Genomic DNA, 20,348 nt, shown 5'->3' on the forward strand with positions numbered 1-20,348 from the left:
CTTTCTGAAATAGTGGAGTGCCCCATGGGGATCTTTGCTTCTCAGTACTTTAGTAACAACACTCATGAGTACTTTTCAGCATTGATCATCAGTATCCAACATTTACTGGGAAACACACTTTCCTAGAGGGGAATGTCATGGTCTTTTTCTTCTCTCCTTCAGGGAACTTACAGTCCAGTTGGTTGGCAATGTACAAACTTAAAATATCTAATCTCAAGATGCAAGCTTATTATAATAATTCATAAATATGAAGTAACATATACATATATGTGGCTATATATTCTTAGGTATCTTGGATAGGTGAGAGGGGAGTCCAGGGGAAATATGGGATACACTTGAGTTTTTTAATGGAAGAATGAAAAGGCAGAGTAAGTCATAAAGAATAGGTATAGTAAGATTTAGACAAAAAATAGAACGGCCTGAGTTCATAGAGCCTCGTTCATTAATTCATCCAGCAAGTGGCAAATATCTGTTGAGTATCTGGTATCTCCCTGGCACCTAAAAGGTGACACTTGAGTGAGAAATAAAGAGTAAGTCTGGGACCTAAAAAACGGCATTTCTGGCTTCACAGGAGAGGTTGAATGAGAGATGTTAGGTCCCATCAATCTTCCGGATTTTGTACTTTTTAAAAATGTGATCCTGGGATTTGAAGAGATGGATGGAAGATCATAGAGGTTAAAGCCCTGTGGGCGTATAGAGGCCAGCAAGTAGATATTGAGGAGAACAAGACTGTATGATAATACTGTTCAGCAGCCAGTGATGTTGGGAAGAGGAAGGAAAACAGTTGTTGTTGGAGCCTGTTGTCAGTGGCCCAGCACAGGGCCAGGTACCTCACAAATATTCTTAGCAGCCCTTCCCACATTACTCTGGGGCAGATCTTATCCCCATTTTGCAGAGCAGGAAAATGAGGCTCTGTTGGGTTCAGAGAGCCAAGGCAGAGCTTTCAGACTTTGACGTAAACAGGAATCACCTGGGGATCTTGTTAAAGTGCAGATTCTGGTTCGGTGGGTCAGTCGGGGGATGGGGGGAGCAAGCGCACCGGTCAGATTCTGCATTTCTAACAAGCTGCTGCTGGTCTATGGACAACACCCTGTATGGATTTTTTTATGGTTCGTGTAACTCCGGTTCTGATCGTCTTGCTCAGGGGCCATGCTCCAGGGGCAAATCCTCAGTTGCTAGTGGCCAGATCACCTTAGCTATAAATAATATGCTCTAGCACAGAGACACATTTAATCTTCCTCTTTGTACTTTGCTCAGTTTTCATGGTTGTTGGTTTATTTTTAAACCCAGAAGTACATTACTTGTCCCTGGTATCTCGTCCGAGTTCACCGAACAAATAAAACCAAATATATGTATGTATATCGTACATCTTTATAAGCTATATGCTATATTCCACTGCACTTATATCATATCTACATCTATATGATGGATATCATATCAAATATTTGAGCGGTATGACACATACAGCCCCTGTGTTAATATTGCATTAATAGGGTGATTAACTCAACCCATTTTGTTGGGACTCTCCCAGTTTAAAACTAGTGACCCCAGTTATATCCTATCTGAGCACATATGACAGATATCATATGTGACATATTTGAAAGATACCATATATATCGTTTCACTTGGACAGGTACGTTGGGGGCCCTTTGCCCCTTTGTAACTGCAACTTTGCAAGCAGTCGTTTTAAATTGTTTTTTAATGTTCATTTATCTTTGAGAGAGAGAGAGGGAGGCCAAGCATGAGTGAGGAGGGGCAGAGAGAGAGGGAGACAGAATCTGAAGGAGGCTCCAGGCTCTCAGCACAGAGCCCAATGCAGGGCTCTAACTCACGAACCGTGAGATCATGACCTGAGCTGAAGTCGGACGCTTCACTGACTGAGCCACTCAGGTGCCCCCACCAGCAATCGTTTTAAAGACTCATCCAGATTGATGTGAGATTTGAAGGGTCCGCACACTCTGCTCTTGTGTCAGTAAGACATCTTGCTACAATAGACTCTCTAAAGCTTTGGAAAGCACCACTCCAGGAGAACAGTGCTCACAGACCTTGGACTGGGGAGTGCTGGAGGGAGTTGGTGGGGAAGCCCACTCCCTACTTCTGAGTGGGTCCATCAGTGCTCCCAATTCTTTTATCTGTTGGCCTCTCTTTCAGTGAAGCAGGCAGGGTGGGTTTGGGTGGGAAGGGCCCCCATGCTGCCAGCCAGAGTAGAGAGTGGTTTTGTGATTGCAGAAGCTCTTTGTGTATCTAATTAGGATTCTCATAAATTGCTCTGAGCCACTGGATGGGTCGTTAATATCCTCCTCCCCGCCCTAGTCCAACTTCCCAGCTTAATATCTTTGCGCTCACGTCCGAGTCTTGGGGAGAGCTGGACACCCCCACAGCTTGGGTGGCCTGGCCTGTCTTCTTAGGCTGACTTAGGAATGTGTGGGCAGCGCTGGTTGAGGAGATCACTGAGGGACCCGTAAACATTTTCCTCATTCAACTTTCTGCAGTGTCTCAAATTCTACAGAAGTTTTTTCAGATAAGCACGGACTCTTGCATGAAACCCCCTTTAAAAATGGAGTTCCTTCTTCCAATCTGCTCCTGAACCCGTTTGCTGATTGGGTGTCTGACCCTTCAGCCCATGTGTCCTCCTTTAAGGTCTCCTTAGAGACCACAGCTCTCCACTAGATAGCGTTCATAAACCGTGACCCCCTTTAGCGCCGCGCTCACGGCGTTCTTGTGGCCTTTGGCAGAGCATCACGCGTGAAGGGGAAAGGTGGAAGGTTCCCCAACTCCCTCGCTGTGTGATCTTGGGCAAATTAATTTCTCGGCGTTCCAGTTTCCTTACCTATTGGAGCTGTTCGGGGCTTATGTGAAAGCAAACACAAACTAATCTAGTGCTTGGCACGTATTACATGCCTGCTCACTGCGGACCTCCCACTTCCTTGTGCCACTAAGGGGCACTGCGTTCTCAGTCCCTGGAGGGCAGACGCTATCGTGTCCATTCTTGCTGCCCCTTTGTCTCCCTTAGGACCCACGACTGAGCTTGGTGCTGACACAGAACTCACTGGTGCATGGACAAACGAACGCATAGATTTGCCGGCGCTACAGGCGGGGGCACCTGGGTGGTTCAGTCTGTTGACTGTCCGAGCCTTGGTTTCGGCTCAGGTCATGATCTCACAGTTTGTGAGATCAAGCCCCGTGTTGGGCTCTGCGCTGACAATGCAGAGCCTGCTTAGGATTGTCTCTCCCTCTCTCTCTCTGTCCCTCCCCCACTGACACTCTCTCAAAATAAACATTGTTTTAAAGAAAACACTACAGGCACACTTTTACAGGGCTGACTTCATCAAATATCTCTTCTGATGAAGGGGATGCCATTTTCTTTAGGAAGGACATTAGGTGCCTCTCTAGGGAGGGAGTCGCAAAAAGTAATCACTCAATCACTGTCCAGTCTGAAAATCTCCCCAAGCCTCTGACCCCCTCATTCACTATAAGATGGAGGCAGGTTCTTGCCTTGCTGAATCTGTGTGCTCTTGTAGTCAGATATCTGTCGTGCACTTGTCTTTTTAACTCGAATTTCTGGGATGGACATAACTGGCAAAATTAAATATTTCCTAGCTTTTAGCACCTAAATGGATCATCGATTGTTAACGAGTTTGTGGTCTCTGCATCAAGGAAGTAAACAGGAGAAATAGTATCTTCCCCCGGGTTTGGCCAACTATGGCCGTGGCGTGTAATCCAGCTGCTGCCTGTTTTTAAAAATAAAGTTTTATTGGAACACAGCCATCTCCACTCACTCAGATACTGCCCGTGGCTGCTTTCACCCTCCCGCAGCAGAGTCGAGATGCCACAAGAGCAACCGCACAGACTGCCAAGCTCCAAATATTTACTGTCTGGCCCTTCATAGAAAAAGTGTGATGGCTCCTGGTCTTAGGCTGTCTGGAGCAAGACGAGAGGGCAGAGAAGACTTAAGACTGGAGGTTTTCCAGTTCTCCTAAGGGAAGGGGGAGGTGAGGGTGGGAAAAGAGGGAGGAAGGGAAGCCAGAAATCAGAGCAGGGAGGAATTACAAAGAAAAGAGTCAAACAGGAAGGAGACAGGAAGGAAGGGGAGGGAGGAGGAGACAGAGGAGCCACGGAGAGCAGGCCAGAGGGAGGCAGGACTCAGCCCGGGCATCTCCAGAGCGAGCTGCATTTGTTCCGCTGAGCAATTAGCCTCGGTGCGGTGGAAACTGGAAAAGTCTGAGAGCCCACGGCCGCCCCATCTCGACCGGCTCCACGCAGGAGCGAGGCGCGGACCACGGGCTGACTCACTCCTGCCTCGGAGCCCTCTAATCTGTCTCCCGCTGGCCTCCCTGCCCGCAGTTCTTCGTGACATAGGTCCCCGTGTCCTCAGATGACTCAGCAACACCCTAGTGCAACCAGCAGCTTCAACCGGTTTAAAGAGATAAATGCCAGAATAAGGCTGGGGTGGGTGAGCAGGGAGGATTTGGAGGAGAGGAGGTGCCGAGGATCTGAGAGCCCCGTTTCAGGGGAAGAGACAGTTTCCACTTCTCTAAATGCTTCCCTGGGTCAACAGCCACCATGATCACTGGTGTTATAGATGTTTATAGTAAGAGATGACACTTAGGGAGGGAGCCCTATGGGTCACAGAATAATCTCACTCTGTCTAGGTATTAATTTTACCCAGTCCTCACAATGGCTAAATGGCATGAATTATGATCATTAACGCCTGTTTGCAGATGAGGAAACTGAGTCACAGGCAGGTCAAGGAATATGTACAAGCTCCTAAGTGGCAGATCTGGGATCGGAATGTAGGCAAACGGGCCACAGGGCCTTGGCTTTAACCATGTTGCAGTACTGCTTCTCCTTTTGTCTACTCCCAACTGTCGTCGACATCTCTACAGCAGGTTTCCCATCTGGAAAGGGTCACATCTGTGATTTAAATGCAGATTGGCCAGAATCCATATTCAGCGTTCATTCCTCTTTCACTGAAGGCACAGCATCGGTTCCCTGCAGATGACACTGGGCAGAATAACTTGGCAACAGAGGTTGAGGGTAGGCGAGCAAGCGACCTAGGCTTTTTTCCCATTTTTCCACGGAGAAGGAAACTTGTCCATGCCCCAGGCCCCAGCACCACGGGGACAGGCTCAGCCTAATTTTTGAGATCATTCAACCCTGGCAGTTTGGGGAAAACTTAGGACCCAGAAGCCAGAGATGAGAAGGAATGGAGCAAGGACAGAGTGTAATTAAGAGGAGTCAGATGTTTGGCCCCGATACAGGCTTGCAGAGAGGCCTCTCCAGGTTCACAAAGACCCGTCCTGGTTGCCGGAATTGCTTGTTCCCCACAGAGCTCCTCGGAGCTGCATAATCCCCAGCATTTCAGAAGGTTATTGTTCCTTGCTAAACGTGTTTTAATCAAATTGAGACTTCAAAGGCAGAAATCACAGTTTGGGCTGAGCTAGGCTACTCTATAAATCATGAACTTTATAATCAAGTTAGCGAGACCGGGTGCCATTGACAAAGCCCCCTGATTTATTAACCCAGTTGTTCATTCATTCATTCAGTCTGCCTCTAGACACTCATTCACAAACAATAACTGAGCACCTTCTGAACTCCAGGTGGTGGAATATAAAAATGATGAGAGGCTCCTGCTCTATTGCTCTTAATAGTTACTTTCCTTACAAAGTGCTTTCGTGGCACACTGTGTCCGTCAGACTCTCTTGGAGAACGTGTGGAAAATATAGATACCTGATTCTTACCCCATGGGGCATTTTTTCACATCCTCTCTGGGATATCTAAAACGCAGTAAGATGTAAGAACCACTCCTTAGAATAACAGTATTTAGCCCTTAGTAGCACGCGTCTCTGATTGGTCAGTACTGGATACAGAGGCCAGGGGCCAACAGATCACTCGTGTGGGGTCCATGAAATTGGGTCTTCACCGTGAGTTCTCTCCAACCTCGTCTCTCAAGGCTCTTAGCTGGGTTTCCATATCCAGAGACCTTGGAGATGGTGAAAACGCAAGAAGTAAGTGCTGTAGAACGTGTAAGCGTCAGCCCGCACAGTGACCGCAGTATGAACACAGGGACATCGTGTGCGTGGATGACTGTGACAGGCACACGGACGTCACTAATACACAGAATGGCAGCTTTGATGCCATCCACCCATAGGGCGTGGTGATCGATGGCCATTTGGACGCCCCAGCAACCAAGTCACTTTGACCCTCCTAGGATGTAAAACGTAACCGCATGGCAAACCATGCATTCAGAAATGAAATGTTCTGAAAGGAAGAAATGTGTCAGTCCTAAGCCTACATTAGCCATAAAGGGTTTAAGTGCTTCTTCACTGGCCTGTGACCAGATGGTACCATAAAAATTAGACTTGTTTATCTCCCTCCTAATTTTAACTAGAGACATATTTGGAATAATAATGGAGCAGCACTTACTTAAGAAACAGATAAAATCCATAAATATCCTGAAGGGCCATTGACTTTCCCTCTGTGCTGGAGGGGTTTCATATGCCTAAGTTAGCAGTGAATTTCCCAATAGGTCCCTTGAGATTCAGAGCTGCAGTGTTTATTATCAATCTGATGCCAGGATTAGAACAAGGTCAGCAGTGCCAAATTCGTGCCTGACAAGCAGTGAATCGCTCAAACCAGGGAAAGTCAAATGTCAAGAGAACCGTCAGAGTTGAAATAAGACATAATGAATAGCTTGCTGGTAAGTCAAACCCTGATGTCACAGAACCCAGTGTGGGAATTACAGGATGCATAAACAGTGGCCCCGAATCCCTTTCCGTCTACGTTTTGTAAAACCCGTATTTGGAAAGGCAATCTAATGTCCATACAAAATTTCCCAGCCTACTACCTCAACAGAATTATTTTCAGTTTAGCTATACCTCCTGGTCCTTTTTCATGCAGAAACACTGCTGTAAATATATAAGCATTAGTTATATACGCTTTTATATTCCACTGTGTTCATTTATATTGCATTTTAAACTTTTTTTTTCAGGTCATTACATCGTCTAGTCCTCACGGTTCTTTCCAATTGTGTATAAAATGTCATAAACATTATGAAGCCATAATTTATTACATTATTTTCCCTTTTTAAAAAATGTTTATTTTGAGAGACAGAGCACACGTGTGAGCAGGGGAAGGGCAGAGAGTATCCCAAGCAGGCTTTTCACTGTCAGCACAGAGCCCAACACAGGGCTCAGACTCACAAACCAGGAGATCAGTACCTGAGCCAAAACCAAAAGTTGAATGCTTAATTGACTGAGTCACCCAGGGGCCCCCATGCCTATTTTTTTTTTTTAATTGTCTATTTGTAACAGACCCTTGGAGGTAGAATTCAAAGGGTTAATGGCTATAAACATGTCTAGGAGTCTTGATCTATAGTATCCTATTAATACCCCAAAAGTTTGTTTCCATCTAAAAGTACTATTAATAATGCACCAATGTACCAGTTTTAAAACAGTCAAGCAGGGGCGCCTGGGTGGCGCAGTCAGTTAAGCGTCCGACTTCAGCCAGGTCACGATCTCGCGGTCCGTGAGTTCGAGCCCCGCGTCAGGCTCTGGGCTGATGGCTCAGAGCCTGGAGCCTGTTTCTGATTCTGTGTCTCCCTCTCTCTCTGCCCCTCCCCCGTTCATGCTCTGTCTCTCTCTGTCGCAAAAATAAAAATAAAAAAATAAAAAAACAAAAAAAAAAAACAGTCAAGCAGCTTCGAGCATTATGGCTCTTTGTGCTGTTTTAGAAGGAGCATGTGCTATCTTAGAGTTGCCTTAATTGGAGTTCCTTTGAATAGTAGTGAAAATGGAAAAAAAAAAAAAGTGAGTTGTCTTTTCCTCTTTTTGGAACATTTAACTATTTTTACATAAAGATTTTTATGGACAGTTTGTATATCTAAGTAATTTATTAAGACTCTAGTTGTAATATTTCACACACAAAAAAAGTCATAAATGTGGCAACACGGGGTCTAGTGAAGACCAAAGGCTTTGGGTTCAAATATAACAACTGATGTCTTCTAGCTCCACGGTCTAGGGAGAGTTATTTATCCTTTGTAAGGGCCACCTTCCTCTTTATATTAGGGATTATAATGGCACCGACCTCACCAAGTTGAATCGTATAATGTATAAGAACTTCTAGGTATGGTACCCATCAAATGGTAAGTACTCAGCAAGTTATCAAAGATCATAACAGTGATAAGCGTCTCCTTAAATTGGGATTTATTCTTGTTCATATATATACTTTAAAAAAATTTTTTTTTCCCATTTTTTAAAATTGCTTAAATCAGGATTCTGCTAATTATGGCCCACATTGGCCTTTTGCCTATTTTTGTCAATAAAGTTTTATTGGAACACAGACACATCCTTTTGATTCACCATGTGTGTCTGAGGATGTTCTTGTCCTGCAGGGGCAGAGCTGAGTAGTTACAACTGACACCAGATGGCCCACAAAGCTGAGAACATTTACTAATTAGACCTTTATAGAAAGATTGGTGGCTTCCGGCTCCAATCATTAAAGTCCAAAATGTTCTTTAAAAATAATTCCAACAATATGGAAGAATTTAATTTAACTCATTCCTCTTTATCCTTTGAGAACTTATTCTTTGTAAAAAAAAATTTAATGTTTCTAAAAAAAAAAAAAATGAGGGTTTTTTTCTTTCTGGTTTAGAAAGTCTTTTTTCTTCTGCTTACTATTTTCTCTCTTGACCCCCAAAATGGAAGAATGCTTTACACCTCTACTTTGCCACGGCTGCCCATTTTTTCCCTCTGTAAATTAGAACATATGTTCATTATATAGCACAAATCTCCATGTCCAATTAATTTTTATACAGCTGTGTAACTGCCACTCAGATGAGGATCTAGAACATGACCAGCACCCTAGAATATCCCTTGCAGCCAGTATTCCCCCCACAGTGACCACCACTCTGCCCCTCATGAACACGGACAGGTTTTGCCTCCTTTTGACCTTTCTTTTAGGACATTAATCTATAGTAATGCATATAACTAAAGCGTATCGTTTATTTAGGACTGCATGGCGTTCTGTTATATGAACATACTGGAATTTATTTATACATTTGCTGTCGATGGGCATTTGTGTTATTTTGCAATTTCGTCTGCTTTGAACATTCGTGTACATTTTTGGTGCAGGTAGGCACTTAATTGGGAATATACCTACAGATGAAATTGCTGGGTCACAGAGTGTGCATATACTCTGTTCCAGTAGACACTTCCAAACAATTTGCAGGGAAAGTACAACCCGTTTACGTTCCCATCAGCAGAGCGTGTGGTTCTGGAAACTTCTGAGTGCCCTGTTTCTCCCTTCTAGGAGAGAGGCAGAGTGGGCTTGTATAACTGATTGCTAGGTGTGTGCATTATGGCACTGGTTGGATGTTCTTGTACGATCATAGCTCATAGTTTAGAGACCCCCAATTCCTTCTCCATCTTCCTTCCTTCTTGTGTAGAATGGAGCAAGAGGACTGTGGTGTCTGCCCCACACACTTTCCTGAGTTGACATCTAATCTAACCATCTCTGTTCACTCTCCCACTCTTCTCTGGCAATGGTCTCACCCCTATCTGGTACTTCAGACTTGGGAGAAGAAAGAGGAGCCCAGAGGAACACCGCTGCTCCTAATGGAGGAAGAGAGCTGTCGTCAAAGCCTTCTCAGAGCTCTCTTAAGTTGTAGCCCACCCTGTCCATCAACAGACTGGTCTTCCTTCCACTCTGGTTATGGACAGCAGTGACAGCAGATACAGGGGACTTCCTAGAAAGGTCTATACCCCTTTCTGTTCTTCTCCATTCTCCTTCTTCCTTCTCTTCTTCTCTCCTTCCCCTCCCTTCCGCTTTCCTTCCTACCTCTCCTCCTTTTTCTCCTCCATGCCACAACCAAGTCTTGAGTGCCCTTTAAGTCCTTGCCCTGTCCTTGAGGATGAGGAATATGGGTACAATGGACAATGGATGGGATCCCCTTTGCTTAAGGACTCCACAGTCTCGGGTAGCCTTTTGACCACCCTTCAATAAAAAGGAAACCAGGAAGTTGCAATACCATTTTACTTGCTCAAAGATCTTCCTCAACCTGGCATGTGGGATTATTGCTGTCCTTTTCTATACCTGCCCCCCAGCGCCGGCCCCTTATGTCTATGGCCTTTTAAGACACAAGGACCCCCTTGTGGTATTAAAAAGCCCCCTACTCATACAAGATGAGTCATAGGATTTTCAGGACTATTGATGGGGGAAATGAGCAGTCGTCAAAAAGTTACTGTGAATTCATTTATGCTCACAAGTGCATATGCCTGCTAAGCCATGGCACCTTGGCCATCCATACATGTGTGAGGCACATGCATTAAGCAGACTCCACAGGTGCTTGGCCCGCACAGAATTTCCTGGACATCTTGCCATTTTTCTGCAGTTTTACTCTAGAGAATTATTTCTCCCCACCCCCACCATCTGTTGGAGAATTGCGACCATGTATGTTGTCTGATGTTTGATGGGGCTGCCCCATCTCTACACTCTTCTTCCTTCCCCTTCTTCAGGAACACACAGGCTGGGGACCTGTGTGCATGCAAGTCCCCAAGTCCACAGTGCACCGTTGATCGTGTGGCCTGTGAAATCTCAGCCAGATGGCGACCAGCAGCACTGCCTCATGCAGTGCTCCGGGCTCTGTCCACAGAGCAGACACCTCAGCCGGAAGGTGGTAGTAAAACACTGATGCCAAAGACAGCCTGTCTCTGCATCTGACTGGATACTTTTAAGCCTGGCCCTATGTTTATTTTGCTTTTGTGACTTCTCAGCATTATACAGAAATGGAATATTCTGACACTTAAATAAGGGAGATGCATCTTCCAGATTTAGTCTGTTTGTGTCCAGATTCTTGTACTATAACCACCACCAAAGGTTTTTTTTTATTCTTTCTCTCCAGCAAATTGTTCATTGACCCTCATAGGTCATGGATACAGAGGTTCTAGGCTCTGGAATGCTATTTCCAGATCCAAGGTCACCTGGCTTTGAGTCAAGAGTGTAAAATTAACAAAGGTAAGGCACCAAGGTCAGCAATCGAACGATCTAGCTGACCTCACTCTGTTCCAGGCCCACAGACTCCATCCCAGACCTGACCAGCAGTTTCCTTCCAGGGCAACTGGACAAAGAGAACACGTGGTGTCAACCCTGCAGACCCCAAGCTGTCCTCACTCTGGGGACCACAGTTCAGAGCTCACAGTGACCGCATCTGTTATCGTCTAGAGCATGAGCCTGTCATTGACGGTGCCCTAGATTTCGACAAAGAAAATTGTTCCTTTGCCATTTCCAATTCCATTCGGGCTTCTGAGAAACATGAAGTGCCCAGTCCCTGGGCAAGACATGAAAACAGGATTGAAACGGGGTCAGCTCCCCTCTTGGCGTTCACAGCAAAACCCTAATGGGATCAGCAGCGACATCATCCTGACGTCTTTCGGCTATAGATGGAAGTTGGTTCCCTGTGGGGAACCACCAAAATCTATGCTAGGATCTTTGATCGGAACTCGCTTGCCCTGAGAGTTGGCCTTGATTTCTGGGCTTCAGAAATTATTCCTGACCCCTCTGCTTGGGACTTCACAGATTGCTTCCTCTCTTCGTCTTATGCTGATGCTCCAGACAGTGTATCAGAAGCTGATCAAGGAAAGGAGCCTCGTGTCATCTACAGTCAACACAGTTGTACGGATCCTCTATGTGCTGAGCCCTGTGCCAGGGACTGGGGATATAAGAAGAATATGGCAGGATGCCCACCCTGAATAAAGTCCCCAAATGGGGGGATAAAGTCACATCCCAATGGAGAAGACTTAGAAGCAAGTGGCAACTATACTGGAGTGCGGCAGATTCTCTGGTGATGAAAGACCCAGGCTGTTGTAGAAGGAGAAACCGTGATCGCGTACCCATATCCTTGTGCATTCAGGGAAGACTTCCTGCAAGTGGAGACCTCTGAGCTGCACTGAAGAGGTACCCACTGGCCAGTTTTCAGCATGATACCACACAGCTGGTACATCCAGAGTAAACTGTCATGGGCCCTGGTGACAGGGATGACAATTCACAATGGATCCTTACCAGTGATTTCCTGCGGATAGAGTTCTCTGTAGTTACCATATATCCTGAGAGCAGGAGAGTTTCATCCGCATGGCTTGCCTGCCCCCGAGACCGGGACAGGACTCCAACAGTGATTCTGTCACCGGGATGGAATTTACTGGAGACCTCTGCACTGTAGCCCCATCACTCAAATCTGCCACCCCACCCACCTGTAACAGCCTGCCTTACATTATGTGTGGGGAGACGGCCACTGAAGAATCTTGGATGCAGCAAACATACAGCTGGTCTCATCTGGTGTCCCCCCCCCCCACCCCCTGGACACCCTAGCTCTTCACAAAAGCTAGGTCCTTTGTGATTGGGCCCCCTTCGATCACTTCTTCCTCCCTGCAAAATTCTGCACCTCTCTCTGATGTCCAGGTGCCCCACGTTTCTCCTGCCTCCAGCCCCATGCACAGGCATCTCATCTTGCCAGAATTACTGGTTTGCAGGATGCTCCCTCCCAAAGGACTTAGAGTTAGCGGCACCCAAAGACTACGTAGGATTTGTCTCTACATGAAAATACAGGGATGCCGCCAACCACGTGCTAAATGTTTTTTTAATGTTTTATTTATTTTTGAGACAGGGAGAGACAGAGCATGAGCAGGGAAGGGTCAGAGAGAGGGAGACACAGAATCTGAAACAGGCTTCAGGCTCTGAGCTGTCAGCACAGAGCCGGACGTGGGGCTCGAACTCACAGACCGTGAGATCATGACCTGAGCCGAAGTCAGACGCTTAACCGACCAAGCCACCCAGGCACCCCATCTAAATGCTTTAAAAATGTTCTTTTCTCAGTGAATGAAAGAGCGAGCAAATGAAGGAGGGAGTAAGGCAAGACCAAATGAAGCCTTCGGAGAACCAAAGAGCATCAGCTTCCTTGACTAGAAATGAAAGAGGACATCACACTCAGCTTCCTCAAACCACACGCTACATCCTTCCATAGCGTCATTGCCTAGGGGCAGGTGCTTTGGCCCGACACCAAGAAAAAGCAGTATGTGGATATGTGCCAGCGAGGGTCTGTGTGTGGGCTGGTATCACAAGATGTACTGCAGCATATTTTCAGGCCCCGGACAAAGCCTAAAGGGTACAGGTCCAAAATGAACTTTTTACAAGCGACCTCGGGGGAGAAATGCTCAGGAAGTCTGAAGGCTAGGCACACCACATGCTATAAAATCTCTTCCCGAAGCAATCCCCTCAGCTCTCAGACAGTCTTATGGAGCAGAATGAAATCTAATCTGAAAAGCTACTTCAGTCCCTCTGGAAGTGCAGAGGAGTCTGAGGACAGATAAGGAACTGATTTCTCTTACTTTGGACATAACAGATTCCTCTTGGAGGGCGAAGCCTTCTCTCTGGACGTGCCCTCCGGGGATCACAGACTCCACGAATTGGCAAGGCAGAGGGCGGGGGGAATGAGATCCACCAACACCCCCAGCTGCCCTGGCTTCATGCAGGAACTAACAGTATCTCCAACGATTCCTGAGCAATGGGTGTGCACGTGACCTCAATGAATTCAGCACAACTCCTAGGAGATGCTGTCACGTGCTGCTTGTAGGCGCTAGAGAGAGTGCGCAGATTCCTTTCTGTGCGTCTGTAAAATGGGTGTGGTGATGGCTCCAAACACATTGGGTTGACATGAGGGTTGCGTGGGTTAATTTTGGAAAATCCTGGCATAGTGCCTGAAATGGAAGGGAATTTATGTAACTTTGTTAAATATGAGAATAGGAAGATAGGTTAAGGAATGGATGAGTGGATGGGTAGGCAAGCAGAGTACCGGGACCAAGGTTAAATGGGTCCTAAGTGCTGAAGGCAGTCCAGTGCGGGCAGTCTCCACCCGACAGCATGCCTGGACTTGCTCCTCAAACCTGTCAGGTAAGGGCCCTCCCTCGTGAGGCTCATCCTAGTGTTTTCTACGTGCAACGTTCTTTCTTGTGCTTTTGGGGAAGGTGTCTATTTGAATTTGCAGTGCTTCCTTTTTGCAAACTAGAAACGAGCGTGTACCTTTTGAGTGAGCGGCTGGATACATACTCAGCAGCCTCACAGCATCATCCAAGCAGCTGATGGAAGCAAGTCTCAGGCATATGCCTGATTCTGTCTCAATTATTCTCACCTGTTCCCTTTTAGATTTTACATCTTTCTGGCCCTTGCCTCTTAAAGCCCCACCACTCTGCCTTTTCATGGCCACACTGGGAAGGGAGAGAGCTGGGATGGCTGCTCTGTGTATGGGCCTTACAGCCTTCCTCAGGGTGGCACAGAACTCAGAGGTTGGCAGGGATTACCTGTGGCAGACAACATCGTGCCCCCTGAAGACAGATACAGGAAGAACTTTCGAACAGGTGTGACGTACGTGGATGGAGAGGTGTTCTCAGGTGCTCGTGAGCCTCCTGCCCCTAAATGTATATATGCGGGGCGGGGGGGGGGGGGGGGTAGGTTGCAGCTTCATGCAGGGACCTGTCCTCTCAGGTCCGAGGAGGACGACACTGGAGCCTGGCTGCAAACCCACAGTGGCCCAGGCTCTCTGTGCTCCCAGGAGAGCACTTAGCTTTTGTCTTCCCAGCAAGAATGAGTCTGCTTCAGGAAACAGATTTAATTGTCCCACTTACCAGCTCCAGCTCACAAGACCACACTGACAAAGATCGCGGCCTCTTTGTAATGGAAGAAACGGACGGTGGAATGAACATCTTAGAGCTGTTCCTTCGAAAAATGACCCTCGCCGCTTCACCCCAGCTGAGGACATGCATACTTCTCAGCCTCTTACTCCCAAGCCCACGGCAAGTTCCCGTTTGATCTGTGTTTCCTCTATTTATATGGCAGAAAAACTCACCCGGCAGATCTGAACACGTTTGCAGTGCTGCCTAATTTAAGCCCCGGGATGCAGGGAAAGAAATAGAAACAGAAAATAGGGATTCAGTGCTTGCTGTGTGCTGCAGGCCATGAAAAATATCAAAATCATGAAACACGGTCCCTGATCTCCCCCAAGGAGATTACAATATACTTGAGTAAATTAAAAACGAAATAAGAAAGTATTTGAACTACAGTTCAGTGAACTAGTAGAAGGCCACAAGGCAGGAAATGAGTAACTGCAAAATGACTGGAACAGGCTGTAATTGGGATTGAGAAATGTGCGTCTGCCCTCCTTTTGCAACACGGGTCTGGTTTACCGAGGTGACTTATTCAGAGATGTTTGGTGAGAAGGCAGTCTTTGTATTTACATCGTGAAAGGAATCTAATGATGTTTCTTCCTTACCCAGACTGACCCTGTTCTGGGCATACAAAACATGGACGGAAACATGGTGAGAAGACTCACTTTTGTGTCCTCGCAAACTCCAAAGGGAGAGAGAGGAAAGTCAACAGCACGCAGTAGTTTCGAAGGGACGGCACTGGTGTTTTTGAGAAGAGGAAGCGAAAACGTAGAAGGGTTTGGATGAGCAGTGGGGGTGTCGGCTTAGACGATGAGATGATGCTACACAGGATCCCGAGACAAATGTGATCGTGTGCCAAGTTCTGGAGGCTGTCGGAAGGAAAGGAATTGAAACTGAGCTGCCCCTTCCCATAACTTAGCCTGCACCACTGGTGAGCCAGCACCCTTCCTTGTAGGTGATGAACTTACAAACGGATAGGTTTTCTGTTGTCTCCCCTCAAAAATGCAATGCTTTTGTAGCCCTGATACCAAAACGTATACATGCCTCTATGGTTGCGGTACAATGGAGACTAAATCAGCAGCAGACCCCTTGGGGCTACAAACACATCACAGCGCAGGATTAGAAGTAGGCGCATGCGCACACACACGACTGTGCATGCGCACCCTTCCGGGCATGCTCACGCATACGCCCGCGCATGCACATCTGCACATACGTACGCATGCATATGCACATGCACGCTTGCACAAAGCACAGTAAAGAGCAAAGGGAAAGGAAACCAAGGGGGATGGGATATTCTCACGGCACTTTTCCTGCTGAGGTGCGGCAGCCTCAGGGGACCTAGGCAGCAGGGGTGGAGGCCGTGGCTTTAACATCCAAGGGATGTGGATGCATAAATCTGAGCTCTCCAGTGAATCAGCGCATCTGTGAAAAGACTAGAAAAACTGTCCATAAAAGTGAAAGAAGTAAAAGTCGCCTTGCCATCTCTTTGAAGCTCTTGAGTAAGAAATTAAAACCTAAATGAGTATCGGGGCACCTGGGTGGGTTAGTCGGCAAAGTGTCCAACTTCGGCTCAGGTCATGATCTCACAGTTTGTGAGCCCCACGGCAGGCTCACGGCTGTCAGTCACTGCAGAGTCTGCTTCGGATCCTCTGTTCTCCTCTCTCAGCTTGTGGGGCTGAGCCCCTTCCCAGCCCCTTCCCAGTTTGTGCTCTCCGCCCCCCAAAATAAATACTTTTTAAAAACCTAAATGAGTATGGAAGTCCAAATGTACACTAAATGGCGTGGCAAAGTCAGTCACATTTTTTTTTTCATACAGAAATTGGTACCTTGGGAGTACCTTGGGAACCACAGAAGAAGCTAACTCAACCCCACTGTAGGAACATTCCTATAGCCCAGTGTGCTTGGGGGCCCCATGCTTTAGGGGGGAAAACAACCTCTGCTGAGTATTAGCTCAGACTCAGAAGTTACAAACAGCACAAGGAAGAAATCCACCATGAGGTCAGCACACACAGCAACCAGACGTATGTGAATCCCAACAAAGACTGGGGGGAGGAGGCAAGGCAGAGAATAATCTGAAAGATGGTGGGTTTGAAATTATTAAATATAGAAGTTTTTTTTAAGTCATAACAGAAGAATGAGATATTATGATAAAAATGAACGGGCAGAATTTTTAAATGGCCAGGTGAATATAAGAACTAGAATAGATTAAATGAGAGCATAACGCTAAATATTACTAATGAAAGAATAAATGAGCTGGAAAATAGATCTGCGGGAAGCATCTAACCACAGGACAGAGTGATAAAGGAATGGAAAATACTAAAGCAAAGTGAATAACCTAGAGAACAGAATGAGAAGGTTTAGAATACTTAAAACACAATCAGAAGAAAAGAGAATTGTCGCGTGTCCTTAGGGGCTTGCAGCTCAGAGCAATGTGATGCCACTACGCACCTTATTAGAACGGCTAAAACCCGAAACACTGACAACACTGATAAATGCTGGTGAGGATGTAGAGTGACGGGAGCTCAACAGGGGACACGAAATGGCACGGCCACTTCGGAAGAGGGCTTGGCAGTTGCCCACGAGGCTAAACATCTTCTTTTTTTTCTTTTTTTTTTAATTTTTTTTTTCAACGTTTATTTATTTTTGGGACAGAGGGAGACAGAGCATGAACGGGGGAGGGGCAGAGAGAGAGGGAGACACAGAATCGGAAACAGGCTCCAGGCTCTGAGCCATCAGCCCAGAGCCTGACCCGGGGCTCGAACCCACGGACCGCGAGATCGTGACCTGGCTGAAGTCGGACGCTTAACCGACTGCACCACCCAGGCGCCCCAGAGGCTAAACATCTTCTTACCACACAATCCTACCATCGTGCTCCTAGGTCTTTACCCAAATGAGCTGGAAACATACGTCCACACAAAACCTGCACACAGATGTTTATGTAAAGCGGCATTATTCGTAATTGCCCCAACTTGGAAGCAGCCGAAATATCCTTCAGTAGGGGAATGAGCAAACTGTGCATCTATGCAATGGCATATTATTCACAAATAAAAGCAAGCTGTCAAGCCACGGAAGGACGTGGAGGAACTTAAATGCATATTGTTCTCAGCACAAGCCCTGCACTGTAGCCACTGCTGACCAGGAGCTTAAAGGAAGGATCCAAAAGATCTCTGAAGTTCCCATCATGTGCATTTCCAGCCATAAGTACAACATGGAACAGACGCCAGATGATTACGAAGCCCCTCGGTTCTAATTCTGAATAGAGCTCCTCTGCCTTCATTTATCAACTTTTACTGCTGCCAGTTCGTATAGCAATATGCTCCAGCTTGAATTATTACACTTACCCATTTGCTCTGTTATGGGCTGAGTATGGTTACATACACTCACTTTTTGACATTTTGAAATTGATATTTTGTATCATTTTAAATTTTGTTGCATCTTTTTATAAATCAGATGACTGCCCACATTTAAAAAAGATGCATGTTGGGGCAGCTGGGTGGCTCAGTCGGTTGAGTGTCCGACTTCAGCTCAGGTCATGATCTCACGGTTCGTGAGTTCGAGCCCCACGTCGGGCTCTGTGCTGACAGCTCAGAACCTGGAGCCTGCTTCCAATTCTGTGTCTCCCTCTCTCTTGGTCCCTCTCCCCCTCATGCTCTGTCTCTTTCTCTCAAAAATAAATAAATGTTAAAAAAACTTTTTAATTAAAAAAATATAAATAAATAAAAAATATGCATGTTGTTACTGTGAAAGAAACCTGTCTGAAAAGGCTACTGTGTGCATTATGGTTCCAACTATGGGATGTTCTGGAAAGGGCAGCACTATAGAGACCATTAAAAGATCAGTGCTTGTCAGGAGTTGGGATGGGGCATGAGGAGAGGTGAATCGGGGGCACACAGGGGAATTTTAGGGCAGTGAAACTATTCTATACGATACTGTAATGGCAGATAACATGGCATTAAGCATTGGGCAAAACCCACAAAACCATACAACACAAAGCGTGAACCGTAATGTGAAGTGTGGAATTTAATTAATAATGTATCAATACCTGTTCATGAATTGTTAAAAAACATCTGGCACTGGGGTGGTAATTTTTTAATAGAGGAAACTGAGGCAGGTTGGGAGGGAGGATGAGGGAAGGAGTGTATGGGAACTTGCTGTACCCACTGTACTTCTCAATTTTTCTGTAACCCTAAAATGACTCTAAAAAGTGCATTCTATTAAGTTTTTAAAAATGGGGGGGGGGAGAGGGAGAGTCGATATTCAAAGTAAGGATGGGTGAGATTTTTCCAGAATTGAAGTTATAAGTCACACGTCAAAGAACACCACCGGGTCACAGAGCAGAAAAAATCCTAAAGCAAATCCACATTTCAATTGCACACCGAAGACAAAATGAAAGTCTCAAAAACAATCAGAGAAAAAGCACAGAGTGCGTAGAAGGTAGCAACAGATTACTCACCGACTTCTCAACGACTATAATCCAGATCAGAAGAAAACTCAGTAACATCTTCAAAAGGTCCAGAAAAAAATCATTATCCACCTAGATTGCTCTGTTCAGCCAAATCATTCAAGAGTGAGAAAGAAAGCAACTTGAAAGCATTAATTGTGCTAACCTCTTCAAAAGGGAATCAAAGAAACATTTGCAGTATTTACTTTTCTCTGCCTGTTTCATATTATATCTTAGATAACACACACATGCCCCAAAATCATACTTTCCATTTAACATTATATACGTCTTCTGTGATTTTCACTGTCCTTGAAGGATAATTTTTAAAGTCTGAATCATAGCGTAAGTGCCATAGTTTCGTGAACTGCTAGACAGTTTAATTGCTAGACGTTTAGATCAGAGAATTTCCTCCTAAATGGCAATTGGATGAAACGCACATAAAAGATAAAATAATGCTACGCACGCCTACTTTTTCTTTTCCATTGAAAACTCCACCTGCTTCTCTAGCTGCCTGCTCAAGTGGCGAGGTGTTTAGTTTGCAAGGAGCCATTCAGAGCTGATCGAGAAGCCTCTTTTCCATTCGTGCTTTTTGCCCCAAGTGCACTGGTGGTGGGTGACTTCCTGGAATAGCCCCAGATGTTCTAAAGGAAAATGAAAGAAGCAACATATATTCGAGGACTGCCGTGTGCCAGGCATGGTGCTGGGCGTTTCCATCCTGTGAACACTACTATTTATGAACACTTACCATAAGCCGGGCACTACCTTTAGAAAGTTTGCACCCATCAGCTCATTTGGTCCTCCCCAGAAGTCTAGGAAGTATGCACTATTATTATATCCATTTTATAGACAGGAGAGATGTAGTTCTGAAGGAGCTAGGAAGTGATGAAGTCGTACCCGGAACATGAGCCTTTCCATGGTAGGGCCCTATTCCAGGCTTGGGTGGGTGTCAGAGACACAGGTAGAGAAAAGCAGGAAGGGCAGAACGCAATGACACTAAAACAAAAACAAAAACATGACCCGGACTGAACGTAACTATCCATTATCTCACTTCATCCTCCTCACGAGACCAGGTAGGTATTGTTACCGTTATTAGCTTCGCCCATCCAGTGAGTGCACGCAGACATGGTGCGCTCAGGAACTTGCCTGCAGGTTGCATGTCCAGCTGTGGGTCACCCGCGTGTGTCCAGAACCAGAGT

The 20,348-nt window shown here is 46.0% G+C and overlaps 1 protein-coding gene and 1 long non-coding RNA gene across 3 annotated transcripts in view; one reads left to right on the forward strand and one right to left on the reverse strand.

Moving 5' to 3' along the window:
• Positions 1-20,348, forward strand: part of GRIN2A (glutamate ionotropic receptor NMDA type subunit 2A) — a 372,343-nt gene that overhangs the window by 341,914 nt on the left and 10,081 nt on the right. The window lies entirely within an intron of this gene.
• Positions 12,406-16,300, reverse strand: LOC147573137 (uncharacterized). Of its 2 annotated transcripts, none has more exons than XR_015245251.1 (3): positions 16,012-16,300; positions 15,377-15,580; positions 12,406-13,748 (listed from the first exon to the last, which is right to left on the reverse strand). It is a non-coding gene; the product is annotated as an uncharacterized LOC147573137 (long non-coding RNA). The 2 variants fall into 2 exon arrangements; XR_015245250.1 differs by having other exon boundaries at positions 14,673-15,580.

The sequence above is a fragment of the Puma concolor genome, chromosome E3 (genome assembly GCF_028749965.1).
Source record: "Puma concolor isolate L17-30 chromosome E3, mPumCon1.1.hap2, whole genome shotgun sequence".
Taxonomy (NCBI): Eukaryota; Metazoa; Chordata; class Mammalia; order Carnivora; family Felidae; genus Puma; species Puma concolor.